We start from the raw sequence: 13,507 nt of genomic DNA, 5'->3' as shown, positions 1-13,507 counted from the left end.
CCCCTGAGGCCTAAAAGCCAAGGGCCCCAGGGCGGGCACATTCCTTTAAAAAGTCCCATCCCCACAAAGCTGTCCTCAGAGGAACATTGGCGGAAATCTGAGAAGGGAGAAGGGGATGGGGGAGGAGAGGACGGACAGAACAGGTAGGGAGAAAAGGGACATCTTGCCCAAATGCAGGACTGCAGTCTACGGAATTTGCACACGCTGGGGAAATTCCATCAACTTCCCAGACGCAGAGAAGGAGCCTCCAGAGAGACAACAAGCAAACAGTTAGTCCAGAGCAGCGTCCACCCCATGCTGCGCCCTTCCCACAGGCTAATCCCCACCGCGCCCGAGCCCTGCTCCCTCTCCCAGAGATTGCTTTGGTGGGACTCTCAAGTCTGGGGAAAAGGAGAACAATTTGAACCCAACTTTAATCCCTGCTTCTCAGGGATACCTAGTAGTGGGCCAAGAAAACTATAATGTTGGAGAATTATTGTCATAAATAAAATATAGTAATAATGGGGCACCTGGGTGGCTCAGTCATTTAAGTGGCTGCCTTCAGCTCAGGTCATAATCTCAGTGTCCTGGGATCAAGTCCCGCATCAGGCTCCCTGCTCAGTGGGGAACCTGCTTCTCCCTCTCCCTCTGCCTGCTGCTCTGCCTACTTGTGCTTTCTCTCTGATAAATAAATAAATAAAATCTTTGAAAAAAATATATAATAATAGTAATTTATTTTTAATATTTTTACTTTCCAGAATACTTTCATATTTACTATGACATCAGACCTCAAAACTGCCTTGTATTAGAATAAGAGGAGTCACGAGTCTCCCCTCCCATTTTATGGAGGCAGAACTGAGGCCTGAAGAAGCTGAGTGCAGGCGGGTGGGCGACAGCAGCCTGGGTCCTCCCACGTGTGGGTGGCCCGCCCGACCAGGCGTCTGAGGAAGCTGGGGTTCCCAGTGTCTTGTCTGATGCTCTCAACACCCCCATGGGAGCTTCACTCATTCAACACCTGTCTGTTTTGCAGGTGCTGGGGACAAAGTAACAACCCCGTAGACAGCTCCTGCCTTGGCGCGGGGCTTCCATCGTCAAAGGGCGCAGGCTCTAGAACCTTCTAGCTCCTCCACTTACTAAATTTGTGCAGATACTTGATCTTGAGCAGGTTAAGCATCCCTGGGATAATGTCGGAGTTCCGTGCACCTGTCACCCTGCGACCTGAGTAGCTTACAACCACACACAGGTCATTCTCACTCATGCTGCAGGACCCACCCACCCGGAGCTGGAGGGGGACCTGCTCATGGCTGTCACTCAGCAGCCCAAGCAGGTGGAAGCCCCACTTCAATACCAGCTTCCACAGTTGTCAGAGCAGAAGAAAAGAGCATGAGCTCTTAACCCAACCTCCCAGGAGTGACCCATGCTGTTCTGCTTCCATTTTCTCAACCAAAGCAAGTCACAAGGACGGGGTTGGGTAATCCTACCACGTGCTGGGAAGGCAGAGCGCAGAGAAATACTTGGGGAACACGGAGTGGAGAAGCAGAGAGAAGACGGGTCCTTGATGGCCTTGCTGCGTGTCCTCTCCTCCCTGTGCCTGGCCCTACCTCTGGACCCACCATTCCATAAAGTAATACTTTTGCTTGTTCTTTGAACTGAATGTTGGTTTCTGTAGGGTTAGTAACGTCCTCTCTTGCCTTCCTGATGACAATAGTTTGAGCCTTCTCCCTTTCATTATTCGTCCATTCTAGCTAAAGGCTTGTCAATTTTGTTGTTCTTCCCAAAGAACAAACTTGTTTTTGGTGACTTTCTGTATTGTTTTTCTACTCCGTTTCATTTATTTCTGCTCTCATCTTCCCCCCCTTCCCCCTTCCTTCTGCTTGCTTCGGCTTAGCTTGCTCTTCTCTCAGGCGTTCGTTGCTTACGGTGGTGACGGTGGTTGAGATGCTCCCTGGTCGTCTACCTCATGGTGACGGTTGACAAGGCTAGGTGACGTAAGGTACACGGAGTGCCCCGTCCGTGCCGGGCACAACGGACGGCAGCCGTCATGTGACTATCTACCTTTGGAGATCAACACCCAGGACGTAGGTGCTACGATTAACCCCATTTTACAGCAGGGGCAGCTGCGTCTGGGAAGTCCACGCGCCAAGATCCTAGAGCTCCTTGGGGAGGATCTGGGATTCAAAGCTGGATCGAGCTCCACAGTTAGACTCTCCAGGCCCGTGACCTGGTGCAGCACCGTGCCCCACGCGTCCCTTGCCTTTGTCACGGGAGGAGCGTCCCTGAGCCCGATGACAGCTTCCCTTGCAGATGGCCGCTGACGGGCGCTGATGGGAGGGCAGCATCCCTAATGGGGAGCCTCGTGCTGCTGAGCTTCCCACCGCGCTTGCTAACCCATCTTCACGTGCCTTCCCCGGAACAGTTGCTTGTTCTTCAGGTCACAGTCGCACTAAAGAAACAATTTTCCTCTTAGAACTGCTTTGCCTCCACTGCTCTTATTTCTGCCTGACAAAGAGCATTAAGTGACGGGGCCGCATAATTGAAAGTGACTAGTCACCATGCAGTCGTGTGTGGGTGGGGGTCCTTTCCCAAATGCTGGGGCGCAGGGAGCACACCTCTCTTTGTGGGATGTTGGGGTGGCTGCAGGTCTTCTGTTGTCTGAGATGGGAAAAGGCTGTTATGGGGCCACCGCCGCCCCATGCTTGACCCAGGCTGGTGGACAAAGTTGTCCCTGGGCCTGGGGCAGCTCAGCCCCCCTTGTCCTGAAAGCACTGAGTCTCGTATCAGTGATTTTTTCCAAATTATCTTGATAATTCCAGCACTGCATCGTTGGTATTTGCACACTTAGGAAATCGTGGGAAACCACTCGGGGCTTCCCTAACTCTCATTTAATCACATTTTTCCCTGGGTTGTGCCCACGGTTCCCATTCACGTGCCAACATGCTGGGTGATGTTCCACTCAAGGCGCACATGTCCCCACGATACAGCAAAGGACTACAGGAAGTTTGGCTCGAGTTCATGTTTCCAGACTCCAGAGCGACGCCTGCCCCAGCAGCTCCCAGTATGCCTCCGCCCAGGGGCGTGCTCCCTGCAGAGTGGGCAGAATGTTTCGGAATGTTCAACCATCTCCACTCCGCTTCCTTTGTAAATGAAGATGACAGGGGAGAGGCAGTGGCTTTGGGCAATAGCTGAAGACCCAGTAGATCCACAGCTCCCCCGGCTTCGCTCCTGGGAAGCACTGCAGCAGCTCATATACTGTGACCTAGGGCATTTGGGAGTGTGTGTGATCGTGTGTGATTGTGTGTGTGTGTGTGTGTGTGTGTGTGCGTGCACCCAGGATGCTTTAGAAATCACGGATAACAAACACCTACTAAAATAGAAAGGCCATTTGTGGAGTGCCAACTTTATGTTTCTCGGCGCACTAGACACTTTCTCTACATTATTAGACAAGACTATATGCCCTTGACAGGAGAGGAAGCTAAGTGTAGACCTGGCATTTCAATCCAGATCTCACCAGCTTCAAGTGGGACCCTCCGCTCTTCCCCCTCCCGCCCCCATCCCGGGTTGTTTTCAGGAAGTGATACAGATGTTCTAAACCCAACTGGGACTCAATGGAGATTTCAGCCTCCCTCTCCGCTCCTCCCAGGGCTTGGCCCCGACACACAGCGTCACACAGGAGACCTTTCATCACCTGTGGTTGAAAGTGTAGGAAAACAGCCTGTGCACTGTGCGATAGCGTGTGTGACCTGCCTGGGTCGTGCACGCTCACACCCGCGACCGGGCATGGGGGGGCTGGCTCCATCATCTCCTATGTGAGCACAGATCACTTCCCCGAATCAACTCCCTGTCCCAGGCCCTGCTTGCGGGGGGAGCTTGGACTAAAACAGAGGCTGTGGGCCCGATGAATTAGAGGGTAAATGTAGAGGGGAGTCGCAGGGACCCCACCCACCAGGAGAGGGCAGAGTATAGGGAACTGAGGCCAACCCGGCCAGATCAGGGGCAGCTGGGAGCAGCGACCAGCACGGGACAGCGAGCCAGCTGGCAGCCTGAAGCGACTCTGGAGCTCCTGCACTTGCGTGCTGGGCCAGCGAGCGGTCCGCCCTTCGGTTTTCACAGAGGACCGAGTCGCCTGCCTTCTGAGACCAGCAAGCTGTCACACCACCTGATAACCCTGCAGCGCGTGTGGACCCTGAGAGGCACGGCCGTCGTGTCCTGGTGGTGGATGGGGGTCCTGGCTCGGGGCTTGGGCTCATCTGGGTCCCTCCAACTCCTGCATGTCTCCACAGCCCTACTCCACACCCTGGCTCATGCCTTCCTATCTTGTGTCCATCACTCCACGCCCCTGACTTCCTTTCAAATTCGATTCAAACTGAGCCCGGCCCCTGGTCCAGCCTGTCTCCAGACGCGCGGCTCGTCCCTGCTCCGCTCTTGTTCAAAGTCTGCTTGACGTTCCTCTGGCTTGGTTTTCGATTGCCTTGACTTTCTTGGGCTCCCCTTAGCACCTCGTTCCTAGTTCTTTATACGGTAAGTACACAGCTAGTAACTGCTGAATGAGTTAAACCACTGCCCTAAGTTTCTAGAATAAAAAAAGAAGTCAGTAGAAACCTGAGTCAGGAGTAATAACAAGAAAAAACCTTCTAAAATACATAATCTTTAATATATAGCTCTCTCCTGAGCATATTGACTTTGGAAACCTCCGGCAAGCCTATCTTGCTGAACTTCTTATAATAAACTGTTAAGCTCCTTAGTAATGAATTCCAGAACCTAAAATGTGTCTGTATGGAGCCCTGCCCTGCTGTAAGAGTTTATGTGAGTCTTACCAAGCACAGGGGGATACACTGGACAGAGTCTGCTCTTCTGTTTTGGCTCTTGCAGCAATTCATGGTCAACTCCCCGTGTCCAGGGAGATACTCTGGACTTTGATCTGGAGCCGTTTCATCTAACAAACTGAGATAAGGTCCAGCTCTGGTCCTTTCTCTGCCCATCCTAGAAACTGCTTGCTGGAGGGGGATCTTGCTTCAAGGCCTGAGTGGATGACAGCTGGATACCCAGAGCAGGCTGGATCGAGCCACGGATGGAGTGTATCCCTGACTGTCCCGATGACAGCCGTCCTGGCCAATGCCAGCCGGGATCCTCACATCTGCATTGTTTGAGCTTGTGTGCACGGACTCCTGTTTCCCTCTGAAGGTCTCCTGCAGGGCCCAGGGCAGATCCTTCTCAGTCTGGTTATAGAGCAGGCTTTCAGGAGGCCTGGTCCCTGAGTCAGAAAGTTCCCCAAGGGTGGTTTAGAATCCTGCAGGGAAAGCCACCCCCAGGAGGGTTCAGCATAGAGAAAGAACTCACCCCACACCTTGGAGATCCTGGCACGGATTCACCAGCTCAACTCACAGGCAGCAAAGTTTTCCCGGCCTCTAGTGGTCTCTGATCTCAAATCCGGCCTTCCCTCATAGCCCCCAGACTGATCGTTCGTGTGTGCCCAACACAAAAGCAGGGCTCTTAGGAAGTCTGCAACCGTATCCTCAGACGGTATGAACAGACCTAGTCTGCAGGGAAGCTGTGCAGGCTCCTAGGGCCTGGGTAGCATTTGTCAGTGAGAACAGGGTTTGGTTGCCCCCAGCGTGTGCCCTACTCTGTTATTAGAGGACAGAGGGCACGCAGTTGCCTGGAGTTTTGGCCTCCAAGGGCGGGATCTACCTATCAGGGTGGGCCAGGCGCTCGTCTGTCTTCACGGCTCCGCAGCGCCTGGCTCTCTGCCCATAATGGGTGCTTGGTCAGAATGATGGAGGGGTGGGTGAATGGATCAACGGTTCGAATAGCATCCTTCAAAGTGGAAGACGTTAGAGAGGAGGAATCCTTCCCTGGAGCTAGAAATAATGAGCAGAGTGGAAATGCAGGCTTGAGTCAGAGGACCACGTGGATGGCCACTTGGGAAGAATTTCCTGCTCTCATCTCTGTTCTGGGAATTAGTAGAACCTGGACTCAAAACCTTCCTCCTCGGTCCCCACGGGCAAACGACCCAGGGAACACCTTGCTGCAGGGACGCCGTTCCCTGGTCTGTGGCACCACTGGAAGCAGAGGGGTGCTCTTTGCACTCCCCTCCCGCCCCGACACGTGCAGGGAGCCAGAGTGCCAACACACAGAGCTTCCCCTGAGGATAGCCAGTGCTTATTGAACAACTGGGGTTCCCCCCCCTTTTTAATTCAGGTGTAATTAACCTACAGTGTTATATGAGTTTTAGGGGTACAATACAGTGATGGGACAATTCTCTACTTTCCTCTGTGCTCCTCAACTGGTTTTAAAGAGAAGCAGCTTGTGGCTGCAGATGTGTTCCTGGAAATCTGCGTGTAAAGCAAGTCTGGATAAATCAAAGCAAGTCTGGTCATGGAAATAATGGTAAGTGAATTGTCGTGGGGACATCCCTCACGCTCGCTGACACGGCTGCATACATCTCCCTGGCTCGTTTCAGCACAATGATTCATTCGTTGTAAAATAAACCAAGACCGAAATTCTAAAAAAGAAGAATGTAGACTAACTTCTATAAAATAAGAAATTAGACGCACACACGCAATGTCTCTCACTTGTTGAAGTGTGTGGGGCCGGATCCAGAGGGGTGTAAAGGAGACTGCTGGAGAGACAGGCTCTGGTCACGGATGGTGGCGATGCTGGAATGGAGATGGGCACGGGAGAGACTCGGGAGAGGGGGAGGGGGAGGACAGGGAGAGAGGGGGGAGGGGCGAGAGGTAGAGCAGCCGCTTCTGTGGGGAACATAATTATTCGTGGTAGACGGTGATGGAATTACACACGCTGGACAGCCTTGCTTGACAGCGCCAGAGCTTGATGGCTTCGAAGACTCTTCCTGGGGTTCCAGAAAGCATCAAACATCACGCTACTCTCCCCACGTTAATTCCAGAATGATGGTTGTAGCGCAGTTTCAGGATTGCCCAAGGCATGCCTGATGGCTGCTGAATGTTAGAAGGAAAAAACCCGTCTTCTCAGAGATTTTACAGCGTGGGTCCCTCTCGCTGCTCTTCTCTTAACCTCTTTTCTAGGTTGTGATTACTAAGCCCTCCAAATGTATTTTCCCTCATTTCTTTTTCAAAATCAATTTTGAGATAATGGAGTCAATTTGTTGGGGGGAAAAAGATGTTCATTACTTTTCACTCGTGCTTGCACCTTCCTTGGTCCTGGAGTAGCATTCATACTCATTTAATACACTTGCGGATTCCATGTGCCAATATTGTGGTGAGAATTTGCGATGTTATCTTTATAAGTGAGATTTGTTTACGGTCTTGTGTGGGTAAGCCATGTCCCGTTGGTTCCACACTTTGTTGGCGTAGGACTTGGTGGCGTTATGTTGTATGATGTGGCTAGGTTGAACTGGATTTTTCCAAAGTCTTTGACTTGTATGCTTTGAGCTAAGGTGAGCCGCGAGATGTGTCTGTATAAGGTTTGGGAGGTAGAAATGAAGCAGCAGCCGTGTGTGTGTGTGTGTGTGTGTGTGTACACTTGAAAGGTCAGGCAGCTTCTTTTGTGGCTCGCACACATTCTCATTTATCTGCTGACTCACCTCGTTGGCCCGGGGCAGCCGCCGGACCGGCAGCTTCTCTACTCTCCCCTGAACCCTCCTTAGCGCCTGTGACTGACTCCAGGGCCAGGTGTGTGACTGATTAGGGTTGCGATGCAGGGTCCCAGCTTCCCCCAAGGGAAGAGACAAGGCAGGAAGCCTGACAAGCGTTCCAGTCTGTCCTCGCAGTTTGGAGCTGTCTTGTGCACATGGACTCAAGTTCACCTTAGCTGTTCTGCACTTGACTTACACCCATTTGCTCTTCCCAACCACCCGCACGGTGGACCTCAGGCTCCGCCAGCAGCCATGGAAACAGTAGCCTTACAGAGACTGTTGAGCCAGCTTTCACACTGGCAGGGTCAAGTCCCTTTATCTATGTTCTGGTGGCCCGCTTCTCTGGCTGAACCATCGTTGATACAAAATGTGGGACCGAGGGTAGAGTACTGTCATAAGAAGCTGAGAAGGCCAGAGTGGCTTTGGAACTGCACAGTGGGCAGAAGCTGGAAGGCTTTGAGGAGAGCTGGTGAGAGCTTCGAAAGCCTTAAAGGGGCTGCTTGTAGAAGCACGATGGCCTTCGATGGGTGAGTGCGTAACAGAAAGTGAGGACAACCTTTGAACGCCAGAGGAACGGAGATCCCTGTTACAGAGTGGTAGAAAATTATATAACTGTGAACGCAATGTAGATCCTTGTATGGGACACTGCCCCTGCGGTCATGTCAAAAGTAGAAAACTGAACTGGATGATCGAGCTAAGGAAATTTCCAGGCCAAGTGGTGAAAGATGCAGTCTGGTTTCTTATTGCTGTTTATACTCAAATATGAGAGGAGAAATAGCCTAAGGGAAGATCATAAACGTGAAAGGAGGTAGGATTTCATGTTTTCAAAACTTCTTAGCCTCTCCAGATGGCAAATGATGCTGGAATTAAGAAATGGTTGCCAAGTAAAGATCAAATTCAGAGCACTGGTAGGAAAGCATTGCTTCAAGATGAAGTCAAGGGTATCGCCGAGCATCCTTTGGTAGACCTCAGAAATATGGAATGTGGTGCCTCAGAGAATTATTTAGTCAATTAATAAATAGAATCTTAATAAACAAGAATCTTAAGGGAGTTTTCCCTTAGCAGAAGCTCAAGGAGAGCAGGATTTATCTCAAAGCTATTTACGACTATGGCTTTTGTCTGATGGAATAAATCTCCAATAAGATTTGTAGGAGAACTACAAACTTAAAAAAAAAAAGGTATATTGGCAAGATAACACCAACTTGGACTGGAAGGGATAGAGACAATACAAAATGAAAAGAGGCAATGTGACCCCCAAAGTTCCACTGGCAGGAAACAAACTGAGAAAATTTTGTGACTGTAAACATGGTAGCCTTTTACAGAAGAAAGGATGACTCAGAAGGAAGAGCCCAGAGCCCAGAGGATGGAGCCAAGAACCCAGACAGTAGTAGGACTGAGTCCTAATTTTAAAAACTGCCAGCATTTTCCTGGGTGGATTTCAAAATTGGTATGCTGACTTCTCTGTGCTTTCCATTTTCTCCTTTTGAACGAGAGTGTCAATAGCATTTTTTCCATCCTGTTGCTGTATGTTGGGTGTGTGAGGGCCGGATAGCTCTTCTCTGTCCAGGTCCCAAGTTCACAAGTCTCCAGAACAGGAAGTGTCCTTGAAGAGCCCTCTTAAGGAACTGCACTGGAAGAGCCTTATCAGATCTGAACCCGACTCAGATGACAACATTCTGGATTTAGAGCTAATGCTCTAAAGAAATGGGCTTTGGGGGAGAATTTAGGGAAGGGCTGAGGCTATTTTGCATGTGGGAGAAATGTAAATAACTTGGGGCTGGAAGACAGACTACGTTTGTTTTAAAAATCCTTTGATGCCCCTTCCTTCGAGATGTAAGAATAATTCCCCTCCCCTCGAATGTGGGCAGTGACTCCTGTTGAAAGAATAGAGTAAGGTAGACATGGCAGTGTGTGACTTCTGAGCCTACGTCAGACAAGCCGCTGTGACCCCCTCCGTGTACTCTCTCAGATCGCTCATTCTAGAAGCCATCGGTCTTGTCGTGAACGCACTCGAGCAGCCCTATGGAGGGCCCTACACAGTGAGGAGTTGAGGCCACCAGCGAAAAGCCAGAAAAAGGAAAACCATCTTGAAAAGGGGGCCTCTGAGCGCCAGGGAAGGCTTCAGAGGACTGTCTTGGCTGCAGCCTCACGAGGGACCGAGCCACAGAACGACGCACCAGGGTTGCTTTTGAACTCCTGACTCGCAGAAACCGTGAGATAAGAAGTGTTGGTTGTTTAAAGCCCCTAAGTCTTGGGCGAATGGATTAAGCGGTCCTGGGGAACTAACGTAGCTCGGTTATGCCGGACAATTAAATTGGGACACTTTCCAGGGCTCTGGAGGGTTGAAAGCCCATCAAAATTATCTGTTTCTTGGGAATTCGATAGAAGTCACTTACAAATCCATTTGTTGCAAGAGGCTTTATGGCTGCGTTTTTTACATTTTGGAAGCAGCTCCTTGACAGATTTTAGACTTCCCCTTTGGCTTATTTGGGTTTTTGACTTTTTGGTGGTCCTTGATCAGTTTAAAAATTACTTCAGATTCTTTTAAAAATGATTTGGGTTTATTCGTGTTTTCCTAAAACATCCATCATTTCATTTAAGTTTTAAAATGTCTTATCTTAGAGTTGCTCGTATTTTCCCTTTACAGTTATTAGAGTTGTATGCATACCCTTTTCTCATTCATAATGATGTGCTTCATTTTCCCTGCTTAGATTTTTTAGAAGTTTGTCTGTTTTACTGTTTTGTTTTGTTTTTTATTAGAAACATTGCCTGGACCCATCAATGTCTTTTTATATATTCCAGTTCCATTATTTGGTTTTTACCTTGATCCATTTCTCTACTATGTTTTCCTCAGGTTCCCCCCCTTTCAGTTCTTTAGTTGAATGCTAAGTGTATTTAAAGTTTTGTGACTTAATAATGAAAAGCATATGAGCATATGACTAAGGTTTTTACCTTCAGAGTTTCCATTGTCATTATTACATAAACATCCTGTAATTACAATTCTTTTAATTATACATTCGTAATTTTATTACACTGTGGTCTGAGAAGGTAACTTCTCAGAATAACTTTACTTTTTAGAATATTTTTCATTTTTGTACGTGGTCCATGGATAATTTTTATTAGTTTCAGAGGTAGAGCTGCATAGAACACCCAGCGCTCATTCCATCACATGCCCTCCTTAAAGCCCATCCCCCAGTTACCCCACCCCCCCATCCCTCTCCCCTCCAGCAACCCTCAGTTTGTTTCCTGGAGTTTGGCATCTCCTGTGGTCTGCCTCCCTCTCTGTTTTCATCTTATTTTATTTTCCCTTCCTTTCACCATGTCCATCTGTTTTGTTTCTTAAATTCCACGTGTTAAAATGTCTATGCTACCCAAAGCAATTATACATTCAATGCAGCCCTTATCAAAACACCATGAGCATTTTTCACAGAGCTGGCCCATGGATATTTTGAAATAATGTGTATTATCTGGAGAGTATCAAGTTTTATATATTTATATATTATTTTACGTATTTAGATATACATACATGTATATAAATTTAAGTATATAAAAACATTGACAAAATTAATATATTGTGTATAAATTGTATATATGAAATATTATATATACAATTTATGTGTATGTGTATATACACACATATATATAATACCATCCTTTCCCTCCTGCCTCAAATACTGCTCCTCCCCACTCTATCTGCCATACTCTCAACGTTTCCAGAGACAGAACCATAGGTAATCTCCTCTACAAAGCTTTTCCCGGTGCCACGGCCTGGAGACGGCTCTCCCCGATCCCCTGTCGCCCTGTCACTGTCGATATGCAGCCGGGTCTCTCTTTGACTCCTGGGCGTTAGCACCGTGCTCAGCACAGAGGAGTAAATGTCTTTTGAACAATGTAGTGTTCTCATGCATACATCAGTAAGTGTTTATTGAATAATGTATTTCCAAAGCCAGCCACTCTAGCGTCAGTTGGGTACACATTTTCTCTGTGAAGTGTCGTGTTTTCTAGAAGAACACAGATTTGCTACCTTTTCAATCAATGCACAATATTACCTTTCGTGTTAAAATTCAGCCCTTGTCCCAGATCCATTGTTATGAACCCTTTTCCAACTTCAGTCTTGCCAAGCTTCATTATTCTCAACTTGGTCTGACAGTTGGAGGTGAAGAAGATATCCGCTGCCTTGCGCAAATTACCTGGCTCCTACAGGTGGCAATCTGGGGGGGAGTGGCTGCTCCCCGAGAAGATCTAGCTTACACAGTAGGTTTAAACTCCTCAGAGCTTTCAGTTTGCAACTATTTACCCAATGCTTACCTACTGGCATGAACTGATGTTCCATATGTTATATGCAAGATACCATATGGTATATGCAAGACATTTTCTAAGGAAGAATATGTACCATTTTCTTAAATGTTACATGAGTCTAATTCTTTTTATATTATATTTTAATTCTATTAGGAACACCTTAGGTTGTAACTTGTTTTCTTTACACTACTCATCATCGAGGATTTTTAAAATTCAGAATTTCTAATTGAGATTGCTTTATTTTTTTTTAATTGTATTTATTTATTTATTTAGAGAGCAGGTGGGGAGTGGGGGCAGAGAGAGAGGGAGAGAGAGAATCTCAAGCAGACTCCCAGCTAAGTATTGACTCCGAGCTAAGCTTGACGTGGGCCTTGATCTTACAACCCTGAGAGGAGGACCTGAGCTGAAATCAAGAGTCGGACACTTAACTCACTGAGCCACCCAGGCACCCCTTGAGATTGCTTTAACTTGCAAAAGGGTCCATGGGCCAAAACATTGAAAGGCTGCTGATATCCTGTTGACTCTCTGACTGCTCATTGGATCAACGTTGTCAGGGATAGAAAAACATAATTAGGGGCGCTGTGCGTGGAAAGTATCTAATCATTGCTTAACAACTTGAGAGCTTTCATCCTGCAGGAGAAAAAGGGAAACTCTTTGGCTAAATGATCATATTCTAATTCCCATCCTCAAGGCTCATATGAGAGATGATGACATTTAAAAGCAAAAGGAAATGTTTCAATTGACCTCATTGTGTAATAAAGCCATCGTGGGGTGTAGAATCCTCTTCCCTGTTTCAGAGTGCGCTGACAGGGATTACCGTCCGAAGAGGACCGTGTCATCAGCTTGTTGGACACGTATTTTGTCTTCTAGGAGTTTATAATGGTTGTAGTGATGTCCTCTACCGAATGCCAGAGGTGAGTCGTGGTTAAGAAAAGGAGATTAACCGATAATAATTTTGGGGTGTTTTGACCAATGATGGAATGTAAAGTGCTTTAAAAATGTATCCATAAAGAGAACTTTATTTACTCTCCTTTTTTTTCTGTGGTCACTTCATTTCTTTCACTTTCATGGGTCAATAGCCATGACTAATCTCATGGTGCTTCATTCTATTTATTGTATTATGAAGATGACTTCTAAACGTCCTAAGTATTACGCTCCCATCTACAGACACAAGTGATGGTTCTTGCGAAGTTCTGAGGAGTGCGTCATCCTGCCGGGAGCCCTCCAGGGAGGGCGGGGGAGCTGCCACGTGAGAGTCTGCTTTGAACAATTTCTTCAAATTCTTCCACCAGAAAATGCTCCCCATGCAACAGAAAGAGGTTAAAATGGTTCATAAATTTGTAACAAATCTGTTGACAGTAAAATAATTCCTGTCGAACAAGAACAGTTAAGAGATGCTGAAAAAACACAGAATGCCCTCTCTGTGCCCTCTTCAATTGCTTGCTAGTAACTAAACGTTTTTTTAGCAGGCATGGTTTAATTTTGTCCTCTGAAAATTTAAGTAGCTAGAGCCTGAACTAATTAAAACCAACACTAAATAAGGATTGAATAACCTGCCAAAAACATTTATTCTGTTTTTATTTTAAATACCAGCTGAAATGCTATCTGATAAAGTAC

Source organism: Ursus americanus, chromosome 6, assembly GCF_024610735.1.
Source record: "Ursus americanus isolate L20-20 chromosome 6, mUrsAme1.1.p, whole genome shotgun sequence".
NCBI lineage: Eukaryota > Metazoa > Chordata > Mammalia > Carnivora > Ursidae > Ursus > Ursus americanus.
The sequence above is the reverse complement of the archived record's forward strand: the minus strand, read 5'-3'. Positions refer to the sequence as shown.